Genomic DNA, 14,471 nt, shown 5'->3' with positions numbered 1-14,471 from the left:
TGTTACACAGCATGAATGCCAGTAATTTGTAGTAATATAGTTACTGTTGTTGATTTCTAGGTGAGCTAAGGTACTATGTCTGACCAACCGGCAGTGAGTTGTCCTGGTGTTATTGGTTCCTTATATGGCACCATTACCTCCCAAAAAGGTCGAGCAATTCTCTGTATTGATGGTTATCAGTATTACTTGGAAAAGAGTAACCCTGAGAAGAAGTACTGGTGTTGCACTCAGAAGGCAAAACAGAGATGTAAGGGCCGTTGAATAACAGAGAAGTGTGCTGATGATGAGAGGCTACTTAAAAGTATTGGTCATTTTCACGCACCGGATGTGGTCCGGGTAGAGCAGAGTAGGGTACGTGCAGCAATTAAAAGGCGTGCTGAACAGACTCTTGAGGATCCCTGCAGAATTGTTTCTGAGGTTCTGGCAACCACGTCCACGGACGTAGTGACCACCATAACTAATACTGCTGCCCTGAAGCAGAGTGTGTGTAGGTTAAGGTGTAGGAATAGCATGAATCCCAGCTTACAGTTAGCAAGTGTGAAGGATCTAAGGCCAGAGATTATACCATTGAAGCAGGGTCAGTTCATCATTAAACACAGTTCACTCCAGAGCCATAACAATGATGTTGTAATTCTTACTACAGAGAGTAATCTCGGCCTGCTCTGCCGTTCGGAATACATCCTTGTTGATGGTACATTTCCAATTAGCACTAGGGAGTGTAAACAAATATACTCTGTTCATTGTAGCTTGGATGGTTCTAGCAACAACAAGGTAGTACCAGTAGTATATGCTATCCTACCGTCCAAATGCGAGGAATGCTATGATCACTTCTGGAACACATTTATTACTTTATGTGGGGACTTCCATCTTAATTTACAACCAGTGATGGTACTAAGTGACTTTGAAAAGGGGGCTGTAAATAGCATTGTGAAGCATCTACCTAATAGTACCGCAAAGGGATGCTGGTTTCATTTGTGCCAAATTATATGGAGGCAGATCCAGAAGCTTAACTTGACACAGGTATATGGTACGGATACACAATTCACACTGTTATGTAAACAGGTGCCTTCACTTGCTTTCATACGCACGGAACATATTTTGGAAACTTTCAGTTCAATTGAAGAGGTGTTAGGGGACAGGGTTGCTCCTTTATGTGAGTTTTAAAAATAACTACATTTTAGGGAGGTCACTTCATTACGGAATGAGGGGTTCCACCTCAGAGAGACAATCACCACTATTTGAAGTCCCTTTTTGGAATCAGTCTGAAACATGTACCATGGGCTACCCTAGGAGCCAGAACACAGTGGAAGGATGGCACCGTAGGCTGAGGTCTCTATTAGGTAAAAAGGAACTTTACATCACTGATGTGTTACATGCTATTACTTTAGAACAAAACCATTTGGAGGATGTAAGACAGAAGTTCCTGTGTTGTGTGCCTGCATCTCCAAAGAAATGTAGGCTTAGTGATAAGGAGTATATGATACAACGTCTGCTTGCTAAACGTGACGACATGACGCCATTAGGATTTGTACAATTAATGGCACACCATTGCTCATTCTGATATGTCTGCAATAATATTATACATTATGTCTGTGATAATTATATGGCATTACAGGACACTTTTGGAAACTTACATTGCAGTACTTTTATTGGGATGTGTACTTTGTATTCACTATTATAGAGTAATTCATCTAGGTTGAAAATGATATTGTAGCACGGGTATGTGTCTGCTGTGGAATTATTGTGTACTTAGCATTAGACAGCAATTCATCTTGATGGAAACCACTATTGTCACACAGGGAATGTGTTTGCTGTGGATGTACTGTTTATGGAACATTTTAAAGCAAGTCATCTTGATGGATATCGCTGTTGTGGCACTAGGAATGTGTTTGCTTTGGAACTACTATTTATGCAATATTTTAAAGCCAGTCATCTTGATGGATATCGCTGTTGTGGCACTGGGAATATGTTTGCTGTGGATGTACTGTTTATGCACTATGTTACAGCAAGTCATCTTGATGGATGTTGTTGTTGTAGCACTGGGAATATGTTTGCTGTGGATTTACTGTTTCTGCAATATTGTAAAGCAAGACATCTTGATGGATATCGCTGCTCTGGCACTGGGAAAGTGTTTGCTTTGGAATTACTGTGAAAGTATACAAGGGTACTGGTATTTTACTACGGATCACTTATTTTCGGTGATTTGCCGTAAATTGAATGGAAATGTCGCGATACGATATTTTTGACATTTACCCATGCTTTACGGCCATAACGTTAATCGGAATCATTGTTTTCGATCTATAAATTCGAAATTTAATACACTTTTTGTTTTAAATTTCGATTTTATCATATAACCGATGGTCACATACCTGGCAGTCCATTAATCATCAGTTGTAATGTCGAAAGGAAACAATTCTGCACTCCAAACATTCCGAAAAAGAAAAAACGCCATGCACTAACATTCGAACTACTGAACGTCGCACATGTGAATACGCCATTCACCGATGACGACAATGATGTTGCGATGGTAATCTCTGAGTCGCAGGGAAAACGTTGTACATATAGTGCAGAAGTAAAAGACAACACGATTACAGAGTCACCGATAATGCGGAGTGTAATTGAGAGTGAATATATCGCTGCAGAGTTGGATTTCCTAACAGGAAAGTATCCGTAATTTGCGACAGCAAGGACTTTACGTTGCAAGTTTGGACTGGTGAGTAAACCTGTCATATGAGTACGTAGTAGTCTAACATATATATATATATATATATATATATATATATATATATATGTACAACAGTATGTTATATAATGTCAGTACAGCTAATATCGTACAATAGCATATGTATACATATCGCTGTAAGTGTTACATGATGATTTCAATATAAGTTATACAACTAGTGATATATTGTTGATATAAACAGTGGGAAACCCTATTCGGTAATGTGTTGAACAATTCTAAATACATGGTAATGATATACGGAGTTGTTGATTATTGCAGTCAGTATTTTCTAGTGTCAGAACACACATGTAAATTGTTATAGAATGTGCTGTAATAACAGTGCGGATAGTCATGTGCAAGGTACTTATACAGTATTAAGACACTTCCATTGGTTATAAGCATGAAGTCATGAATTGCCTGAATCCTTCATATAGTAGTCGTTTATAGGTATAGAATTGTAGACTGCAGTATTGAAAAGAATACAGGTGGATGCTGCTTACCTGCGTAGAAATACATTATAGTTGCATAGTATGGAACGTACCTTATACTAACATGTTTTAGTTTGTAGGATGCATGTACTGCTGTAGGTGTCAAGTATGACAGTGTTATCAATATTATTTTTAAAAGTAAACAGTGTAGGGAGTGCACCTTACAATGTCTCTACATGTAAGACATGACTGTACTTGGCAATGCGTTGTACAACCTATGTCATGGTTTGTATCTGTGTAAAGTCGTATACATAGACATGATACAGCCTTGTGTAAGACAGCATAAATGCCAGTAATTTGTAGTAATATAGTTACTGTTGTTGATTTCTAGGTGAGCTAAGGTACTATGTCTGACCAACCGGCAGTGAGTTGTTCTGGTGTTATTGGTTCCTTATATGGCACCATTACCTCCCAAAAAGGTCGAGCAATTCTCTGTATTGATGGTTATCAGTATTACTTGGAAAAGAGTAACCCTGAGAAGAAGTACTGGTGTTGCACTCAGAAGGCAAAACAGAGATGTAAGGGCCGTTGTATAACAGAGAAGTGTGCTGATGATGAGAGGCTACTTAAAAGTATTGGTCATTTTCACGCACCGGATGTGGTCCGGGTAGAGCAGAGTAGGGTACGTACAGCAATTAAAAGGCGTGCTGAACAGACTCTTGAGGATCCCTGCAGAATTGTTTCTGAGGTTCTGGCAACCACGTCCACGGACGTAGTGACCACCATGACTAATACTGCTGCCCTGAAGCAGAGTGTGCGTAGGTTAAGGCATAGGAATAGCACAAATCCCAGCTTACATTTAGCAAGTGTGAAGGATCTAAGGCCAGAGATTATACCATTGAAGCAGGGTCAGTTCATCATTAAACACAGTTCACTCCAGAGCCATAACAATGATGTTGTAATTCTTACTACAGAGAGTAATCTCGGCCTGCTCTGCCATTCAGAATACATCCTTGTTGATGGTACATTTCCAATTAGCACTAGGGAGTGTAAACAAATATACTCTGTTCATTGTAGCTTGGATGGTTCTAGCAACAACAAGGTAGTACCAGTAGTATATGCTATCCTACCGTCCAAATGCGAGGACTGCTATGATCACTTCTGGAACACATTGATTACTTTATGTGGGGACTTCCATCTTAATTTACAACCAGTGATGGTACTAAGTGACTTTGAAAAGGGGGCTGTAAATAGCATTGTGAAGCATCTACCTAATAGTACCGCAAAGGGATGCTGGTTTCATTTGTGCCAAATTATATGGAGGCAGATCCAGAAGCTTAACTTGACACAGGTATATGGTACGGATACACAATTCGCACTGTTATGTAAACAGGTGCCTTCACTTGCTTTCATATGCACAGAACATATTTTGGAAACTTTCAGTTCAATTGAAGAGGTGTTAGGGGACAGGGGTGCTCCTTTATGTGAGTTCTTTAAAAATAACTACATTTTAGGGAGGCCACGGCGTTACGGAATGAGGGGTTCCACCTCAGAGAGACAACCACCACTATTTGAAGTCCCTTTTTGGAATCAGTCTGAAACATGTACCATGGGCTACCCTAGGAGCCAGAACGCAGTGGAAGGATTGCACCGTAGGCTGAGGTCTCTATTAGGTAAAAAGGAACTTTACATCACTGATGTGTTACATGCTATTACTTTAGAGCAAAACCATTTGGAGGATGTAAGACAGAAGTTCCTGTGTTGTGTGCCTGCATCTCCAAAGAAACGTAGGCTTAGTGATAAGGAGTATATGATACAACGTCTGCTTGCTAAACGTGATGACATGACGCCATTAGGATTTGTACAATTAATGGCACACCATTGCTCATTCTGATATGTCTGCAATAACATTATACATTATGTCTGTGATAATTATATGGCATTATAGGACACTTTTGGAAACTTACATTGCAGTACTTTTATTGGGATGTGTACTTTGTATTCACTATTATAGAGTAATTCATCTAGGTTGAAAATGATATTGTAGCACGGGTATGTGTCTGCTGTGGAATTATTGTGTACTTAGCATTAGACAGCAATTCATCTTGATGGAAACCACTATTGTCACACAGGGAATGTGTTTGCTGTGGATGTACTGTTTATGGAACATTTTAAAGCAAGTCATCTTGATGGATATCGCTGTTGTGGCACTGGGAATATGTTTGCTGTGGATGTACTGTTTATGCACTATGTTACAGCAAGTCATCTTGATGGATGTTGTTGTTGTAGCACTGGGAATATGTTTGCTGTGGATTTACTGTTTCTGCAATATTGTAAAGCAAGACATCTTGATGGATATCGCTGTTCTTGCACAGGGAAAGTGTTTGCTTTGGAATTACTGTGAAAGTATACAAGGGTACTGGTATTTTACTACGGATCACTTATTTTCGGTGATTTGCCATAAATCGAATGGAAATGTCGCTATTCGATATTTTTGACATTTACCCATGCTTTACGGCCATAACGTTAATCGGAATCATTGCTTTTCGATCTATAAATTCGAAGTTTAATACACTTTTTGTTTTAAATTTCGATTTTATGATAGTAAACCATATATATATATATATATATATATATATATATATATATACATACAAACACTTTAACAGCTTTATACTACTTATTATTACCTATATCATTCCTGTGTTCCTGAGTCCCGTATGTCTCCAGCAGCGTATGCCATCCTGTCAGCTTGCTTTCATGACATCTTTTGCAATATATTCAATGATAATTCTGCTCACCTGACTGCCAATTGTTTTGTATGTTGTATGCATGGATTTTTGAAGGGAGGTCAAATGTCTGTACCAACAGAAAGTTTTTTTTTTTTTTTTTTTTTGTATATGACTTTGTTTTGTGCATTTTTGGTGAGTGTGTGTTTCAACAATACAGTGTTCCTTTTTTAACTGCTATGGACATTATTATATTGCCTTTAGAAATATTTTTTCAAACAGATGCCCTATATCTGCTGATCTGTTTCGGTGTTTTAATAAGAAACAAAATCAGTCCAACAAGAAATGAATACCATCAGGACCTGAACTAAACAATGACCAAAGCGAAGAAATGTTTATCAATTGATACAACCAAGATTTTATGTGCTCCTTCTGTAGCTATTTGTATATACCATTGGCAGAGTTCACACTTATTTTATTAACTTGCCGTTTAACTGCCAACAGAAGAGAGATCTGCCTCTGGGATATTATAAAAGAGGAGTGGCAAAGAATGTCCCAATATCTTACAATTGGTATAGCTCTATAAAATGTGTCACTTACAAATCAACAGGAGTAGTAATGATAACATGTTTCTTGTAACTCAACATTGTTGAAATGGTGAGCCCAGTGCCCCCCCCCCAAAGGAAGCCCAAACTTGTTTCAGGGGAGGGGCAGGTAAATCTGGAATGTTCCATAATTAAAGCATCAACTATTCAGAATTGTTTTATGTGGGATCATGCTAAATGCAGATAGATAAAGGTCAAGGAATATATGTATTGACTTCAAATCAACAGTAGTATATAATGCTAAATCATGGTTGTGTGTGTGTGTGTGTGTGTGTGTGTGTGTGTGTGTGTGTGAGAGAGAGAAGGGGAGAGAAAGCGAGCATGGAGTGATGATTCTCTGCAATGCAGCATACACTTTATTTGTATGCAGAGATCCAAACTAATTTTTCTGATTATATTTTCAGCTCAATGACTTTTCTGTGATATAATTAAGCCATGCTGTGGGATAATCTGATGATATGCCTTTTTTTTTAGAGTTCTAATTACAGTTCTCAGATAATTAAAAAGAGCATATAGCTATATAACTCTTGTGGGGTAATCATGTTAGGAAATGGGTCAATAAAAGAGCTAAGAATATAGTTTTATGCATCATCTATGATAGTTATTCTTTTGAGGTGGGACAATACCTTCTGTGTTGTGGGTGAAAAACTTTGCCCTTTAGATAAGTCATTCAGACAGTCTCATCTGTCGGACAGAGTGGCAGCTTCGATTAGAACTAATAGCACTCATGATTAGAAAAAAATGTTCTTCACTATCATAGCCAAATTTGCCCTCATCTATATAAATACCAATTTGTTATTCCCCTACAAACAGTTGTAAGAACTGTGGGATCAGCTCGGTCAATAAAAAGGGAATAAACAAACTGTTATGTAACATTTTAGGCCTATCTATGATTGCCAGTAACAGTTTTTGTTTTTCCTGCTTAAAGGTATAAAGATGAAATAGCTCTCAGCTTATTCTGCAATAAATTTTGTGCATTTGCTGAGATAGTCTTGTTATGAGGAAACCTTATTTTACTATGGTATGTTTCTTGATTTAAGCTTTAGTTATCCAGTGTCATTTGAGAGACTTCCAAAAACATGTTAACAGTAGCTTTACTTTACAAATACAATGAACTTTTTTTTGTAAGTTATTTGGCCAGGTGTTAAATTCTGTGGGAAATAAAATTCTGTAATACTGAGATTATTTCAGATATTCTTCTTTTGCTATTTTAATGAAAGCTTATAGGTGATTTAAGTGGACTTGTACAGTTATTTATGTTTGACATATTATACATAGAATATGATAGACCTGATGACAGAAAAGTAAGTTCCTTGCAAACTTACCATGACTGGATTATTTGCTAATTACAGCACAATATCCAGAATTCCAAAATCATTCACTATCCCCTTCCCTGGCCTCAAACACAAACACACACACACACACACACACACACACACACACATATCCACATAATATATATGATCCCCATTCTTTAATTTGCTTAAATGGAATGCTACATCTGAAAATTCTACCAACAAATATTTCAGGCTGGATTGTCCTCTCATATCATTACAGTCTCCAGAATTCCAAAACCATTCACTTTTCCCTGCCCCTGGTCTGAAACATACACAGATGCACTAACATATACCAGCACACTCAAACAAAAACACACACATACACGCTCGTGCACATAAAAAACATGCAATATGCACAGTATACAGGCATCTCCCCAGGACTGTAATTTGAAGCTGCTGGTAGCAAATCATTTTATGCAATTTTTTTCTGCCTTGCTTGGTTTCATCTTTTAAGTACGTTTTTCATGGTGGATTGCCTAGGAAACTTGTGAGATCTGAATAAAATGTTGACTTTTTTCTCCAACAATAAAAACATTTTAAGAAGCCTTCCTCTGAGAATATGCAGGAATCAAATATCCGTACTACAGAACAGTTAATGACTGTTATTAAACTTTGAGACAGTGTCAGGTTTTCAGAGTTAAGTAGTGGTTACATATAAAAATACTACTTTCTATATTTGTTTTATTTAGAAAAGAACAATCACATTTTTTTATAAATAAGGATGCTATAAACCATAAAATGCTGATATGAACATGACTTCTAAACAGCTATTTGTTAAACCTTAGGAAATATGCATAAATATGTGGATTTCCATTGTGCCATTTAGCAGTTTTACTTAAAAATCAAAAGAAAAACTGTGAGAATCATTGCTTTTTATTTGTATGTATTGATTGATTAATTGATTGATGGATTGACTGTGGAATAGAGAAATTTGGGAAGTAGGCTTTTCCCACAGAAAAAATGACAAAACGTTGTGAAGAAAATAAATGAAAGCATATGTGTAATGATGAAGTCTTCCTAGCTACTGACAGCACATGTGTGTATGTGTGTGTGTGTCAAATTATGTCTTATGTGGTGACAGTGTTATGGAAAGTGTTATCAAATCAGGGACAGTTTTTAAATATTGCTCTAATTTACTTAAAAAGTTAATAGAACAACAGGATTTCCATCAACATACAGTACATTTTATGAAAAAGAAGTATGAAACACCTAATATCTTACATTATTAACTGATTTACCAGGAACTGAAAATGTTTATGAGGGTAAACATATGAGCAAAATCAGAGACAGCTGATATGTATGGACAGCAGGCAAAATGAAGTACTTCTCGGTAGAATTAATGACTTTGAAAGCTGTTAGACATTTCAGTATAACACATTTTCTGTTCCTAAATTTGGCAAAATGAAGTTCTAACAGATTCCAAAAGCTGTTTAACCTGCTGCTGATGCTATTTGCTAGTTGGCACTGTCCACTGTTAGCCCAGTACTAATAACCCTTAGGTGCCATTAACAAGCTTTTGTTAAGCACCCTACAGTAGATATAAAAAGTGTACATACCTCTGTTAAAATGCCAGGTTTTTGTGATATACAAAAATGAGAAATGAGACCAAAATAAATCATTTCAAAACTTTTCCCACCTTTAATGTGATCTATAACCTGTACAATTCAATTGAAAAACAAACAAATCTTTTAGGGGAAAAAAATATAAAACATAAAAAATGTACAATAAGCTAGCTGCATAAGTGTGCACACCCTTAAACTAATACTTTTGTTGTGTGTGCACACCCTTAAACTAATACTTTGTTGAAGCACCTTTTGATTTAATCACACCATTCAGTCTTCTTGCGTAGGAGTCTATCAGCATAGCACATCTTGACTTGGCAATATTTGCCCACTCTTCCTTGCAAAATTGCTCCAAATCTGTCAGATTCCGAGGGTATCTCTTCTACAGCCCCCTTCAGGTCACCCCACAAATTTTCTATTGGATTTAGGTTTGGGCTCTGGCTGGGCCATTCCAAAACTTTAATTTTCTTCTGGTGAAGCCATTCTTTTGTTGATTTGGATGTATGCTTGGGGTCATTGTTGTGCTGAAAGGTGAAATTCCTATTCTTCTTCAGCTATCTAGCAGACACCTGAAGCTTTTGGGCCAAAAATGACTGGTATTTGGAACTGTTCATAACTCCCTCCACATTGACTAAAGCCCCAGTTCCAGCTGAAGAAAAGCAACCCCAAAGCATGATACTGCCACCAGCATACTTCACCATGGGGATGGTGTTCTTTTGGTGATGCAAAGTGTTCTTTTTGCACCAAGCGTACCTTTTGCAATTGTGGCCAGAAAGTTCAGCCTTGGTCTCATCAGACCATAACACATTTTCCCACATGCTTTTGGGAGACTTGATGTATTGTTTTGCAAGTTTTAGCCAGGCCTGGGTGTTTTTCTGTATAAGAAAATGCTTCTGTCTTGCAACCCTACCACATAGGCCAGACATATGGAGAATATGGGAGATTGTTGTCACATGTAGTACACAACCAGTACTTGCCAGAAATTTTTGCAGCTCCTTCAGTGTTGCTGTAGGTCTCTTGGCAGCCTCTCTGACCAGTTTTCATCTTGTCTTTTCACTTTGGAGGGATGTCTAGTTCTTTGCAACATCACTATTGTCCCATATTTTCTCCACTTTTTGATTACTGTGTTCACTGTGTTCCATGATATATCCAATGCTGTGGAAATTTTTTTGTACCCTTCGCCTGATTGATACCTTTCAACAATGAGATTTTGTTGATGCTTTGTAAGCTCTCTGTGAACTATGGCTTTTGCTGTAGCAGGCAACTGAGTAAATGTCAGGAAAATCCTACTAGTATAGCTGAACTTTATTTGGGGTTAATCAGAGTCTCTTTAATTGATGGCAGGTGTGTACCCAAGAAGACTGAATGCTGTAATTAAAGCAAAAGGTGCTTCAATAAAGTATTAGTTTAAGGGTGTGCACACTTATGCAACCAGCTTATTGTATGTTTTTTATTTTTTATATTTTTCCCCTAACAGATTTGTTTGTTTTTCAATTGAATTGTACAGGTTATAGGTCACATTAATGGTGGGAAAAGTTTTGAAATGACTTATTGTGGTCTCTAAATCACAAAAAAACTAGCATTTTAACAGGGGTGTGTACACTTTTTATATCCACTGTAAGTGCTGTTAAAGTCAGGTCTTGCACTTAGGAAGCTCTTAATTTTTTTCCTGATTTCACAGCATAATCATGCACTACAAATAAGTTCCTAGTAAAGTGTATTATACCTGGTATACAGTTCAATAACACAGATGTCACACTGAGAGTATTCTGTTTAAGAAGAATATTTGGAGAGTATCGTACAGTGAGCACAAAGTCTGAACTTGGTGATGAGCATGTCCAGGACCAGGTCTGGTTAAGATGCTATTCAAGCCATGGTTTAAAACTGAGTTTGTCAGGGAGTTTTATTTATGTAGAAATACTATCTCAGAGTTTGGCAACGTATTGGGAGTAGAGTGAGTCTTGTGCAACATTTGACTTATTTGTGAATAGTAAGAATTTGTTACTAGAACGGAGGTCCCTTGCTAGACAGTAGGGCAGTAATATTTTATTTATTTAATTAGAAGTTATGTACTTACCATAACATTCCATCTGAGTAGGTGGATTCATTTGTCTGCAACCTGTGGGTATGGAACCAATATCGGATCCGAACCGGCATGGTTTATCCAGCTATGGATCCGAGCTCCTAGCTCCTCCCCTCACCCATAATGCCCTGCTCTCCCTACATGACCTCAGATCGAGTTTGCCCTGCACCAACTACCCTAACCAAAGGGTAACACACCCTATGCAGGAAACTTACAAGGCCAGGGGGATAGGAGGGTGGGATGGTTGCAGACAAATGAATCCACCTACTCAGATGGAACGTTATGGTAAGTACATAACTTCTAAATCTGAAGTAGGAGAATTCATTTGTCAGCAACCTGTGGGACAGAGTCCCCAGCTACCTAAATCTTGGGTGGCCATCATGGAAGGATATTCCGGAGTACCGCGGAGCCAAAGGATGCTCTACCTCTAGCTTGTAATGAGTAATAAAGGTATGAGATGAAGCCCAAGTGGCTGCTGAACAAATGTCATCCAGAGGAATCCTAGACTTAAAGGCCGCTGAAGTAGAGACAGACCGGGTCAAATGAGCATGGACTCCCTCCGGTGCGGGCCTCCCAGAGGCTTGGTATGCCAACAGAATACACTGAGAAATCCAGCGTGACAAAGAAACTTTGGAAATTGGTTTACCTAGATTGAATTTAGCAAAGGAAATGAACAACTGGTCTGATTGCCTATGACCAGCTGTCCTATGAAGGTAAAAACGAAGCTGCCTGTGAACATCCAAGGAATGCAGCTTGTACTCGCCTTTGTTTTGATACTTAGGGAAGAAAACAGGGAGGTTGATGGACTGATTAATGTTAGCGTCTGAAGCTACTTTAGGAAGAAAGGAGGGATTGATCCTGAGGTACACCCGGTCCGGATGAAAAATCAAATAAGGCGGTTTCATGGACAGGGTCTGAAGCTCTGAAACTCTCTTAGCCGAGGTAATGGATACCAAAAAAGCAGTCTTAAAGGACAAGTATTTAAGATCGACTGTGGCCGCAGGTTCGAAAGGGGGAGCGGTCAAGGCCTGAAGTACCAAGGAAAGATCCCACGGGGGAACCGTTTCTTTGACAGGGGTCTGAGCAAAAAGGTGCCTTTAAGGAAGGTTTTGCATAACTTAGCCAACATAAGAGACCCTGAATCGTGCCCAACATGGTAATGAGATATGGCCGCCAGCTGAACTTTGACCGTGGAACTACTGGCGCCATCATTAAAGAGAGTAGTAAGAAAATCTAGAACCAAAGGAAGGGGAACCGTGAAAGGATCTAGGCCTTGCCGCTCCGCCCAAATGGAGAAACGCTTCCATTTACTGCGGTAAATTTTTCTGGTAGAGGGTTTGTGGGCCGCTACCAGAATGGCCTTAACTGGGGACGAGATAGCGGGAGTCCTGACTAGGAGTGGAACTGGAGCAGCCAAGCAGTCAACTTCAGGTTGTCCAGGTTCGGAGTCGGCAGGTTCGACGGGTGTGATATCAGATCCGGAATGGGATCTAGAATCCAAGGTGGATTCACTGAATGAGACCTTAGGTAAGGGAACCATATCTGTCGAGGCCAGAACGGGGCAATGAGGATCATTCTGCACCCCAACCGAGAGGCTTTCTGAAGTACTTGTAGCATCAGAGGTAGAGGGGGGTATGCGTAAAGAAGACCGGGAGGCCAAGCATGCACCAGAGCATCTCTCGGAGAATCCCCTGGAGGGGGGATTAGAGCAAAAAAACTGTCGCACTTGGCGTTTAAAGGAGAAGCAAAGAGATCGCAACAGGGAGTCCCCCACTGTGCGAAAATACGTTTCGCTACTTGAGAATTGAGAGACCACTCGTACGGGGAGAGAATGGTGCGACTGAGCTTGTCCGCTAGGATGTTGGTCCGACCCAGAATATGCGTTGCTATGAGAAAGCGGTTGGTGGAGATCGCCCATTCCCACACTCTCATGGCTTCCTGACACAAAGGGTAAGACCTGGTTCCCCCCTGTTTGTTGATGTACCAGACCACCGACATGTTGTCTGATTGAATCGCAATTGTTCCCAGGGGAAGGAGGGCCTGAAGTGCTTGCAATGCCAAGAGCACCACCCTCATTTCCAGAACATTTATATGCAGGGAGGTCTCTGAATCGCTCCACGTGCCTTGGACCATCCGGCCCGCAAAATGCCCCCCCCCCACCCGAGGCGGGAAGCATCCGTGGTCACCGTGGCGAGAGGGGGAGATGCACAAAAGGGGCGGCCCCTGTGAAGGTCCGGAGAATGGAGCCACCACAAGAGAGACCACTTGCAAGCCTTGCTGATTGCTATGGGATGATACAGGGGGAGGGAGAGAAATGACCATTGCACCTGAAGTGTCCATTGAAGCACCCGCATGTTCAAGCGGGCATACGGAAGAAGAGTAATCGCTGCCGCCATAGACCCTAGTGCCCTCAGGATCTATTCCGCAGGTGTTGAGCTGGAGTGAAGGATGGCCCGCACCTGGAGTCACAGATTCCGAACCCTGTCGGATGTGAGAAAGGCTCTTAAATTTCTCGTGTCTAACCTGGCTCCTATGAATTCTATTGTTTGAGTAGGGACCAGGTTGGACTTCTCTATGTTTACCGTGATGCCTAGCTTGGGAGCTAGACGAAGGAAGGAATCTCTTGCCAAAGAGAGTAGATGCCTTGTTGGGGCGGTGAGAAGCCAGTCGTCTAGGTACGGAAAGACCTGCACCCCCTGAAGCCTCAGGTGGGCCGCAACTACTGCTAACACTTTGGTGAACACCCTGGGGGCTGTGGTGAGACCAAAGGGAAGGACCCTGAACTGGTAGTGACTGGCTCCTAGCCGGAAGCGAAGAAACCTCCTGGATCGTCTGTCCATCCGAATGTGGTAGTACGCATCCTTGAGGTCTATAGAGCACATCCAGTGATTCTCCCCTAGAAGGGGGAGGATGGACTGCAAAGTGACCATCCAGAACTTCTCTTTGGGAACTGACAGGTTCAACAGGGACAGGTCTAGAATGGGTCTTAGGTCCCCCATCTTTTT

This window comes from Protopterus annectens, chromosome 4.part0, assembly GCF_019279795.1.
Source record: "Protopterus annectens isolate FY-2018-M chromosome 4.part0, PAN1.0, whole genome shotgun sequence".
NCBI classification, from domain to species: domain Eukaryota; kingdom Metazoa; phylum Chordata; order Ceratodontiformes; family Protopteridae; genus Protopterus; species Protopterus annectens.
The sequence above is the reverse complement of the archived record's forward strand: the minus strand, read 5'-3'. Positions refer to the sequence as shown.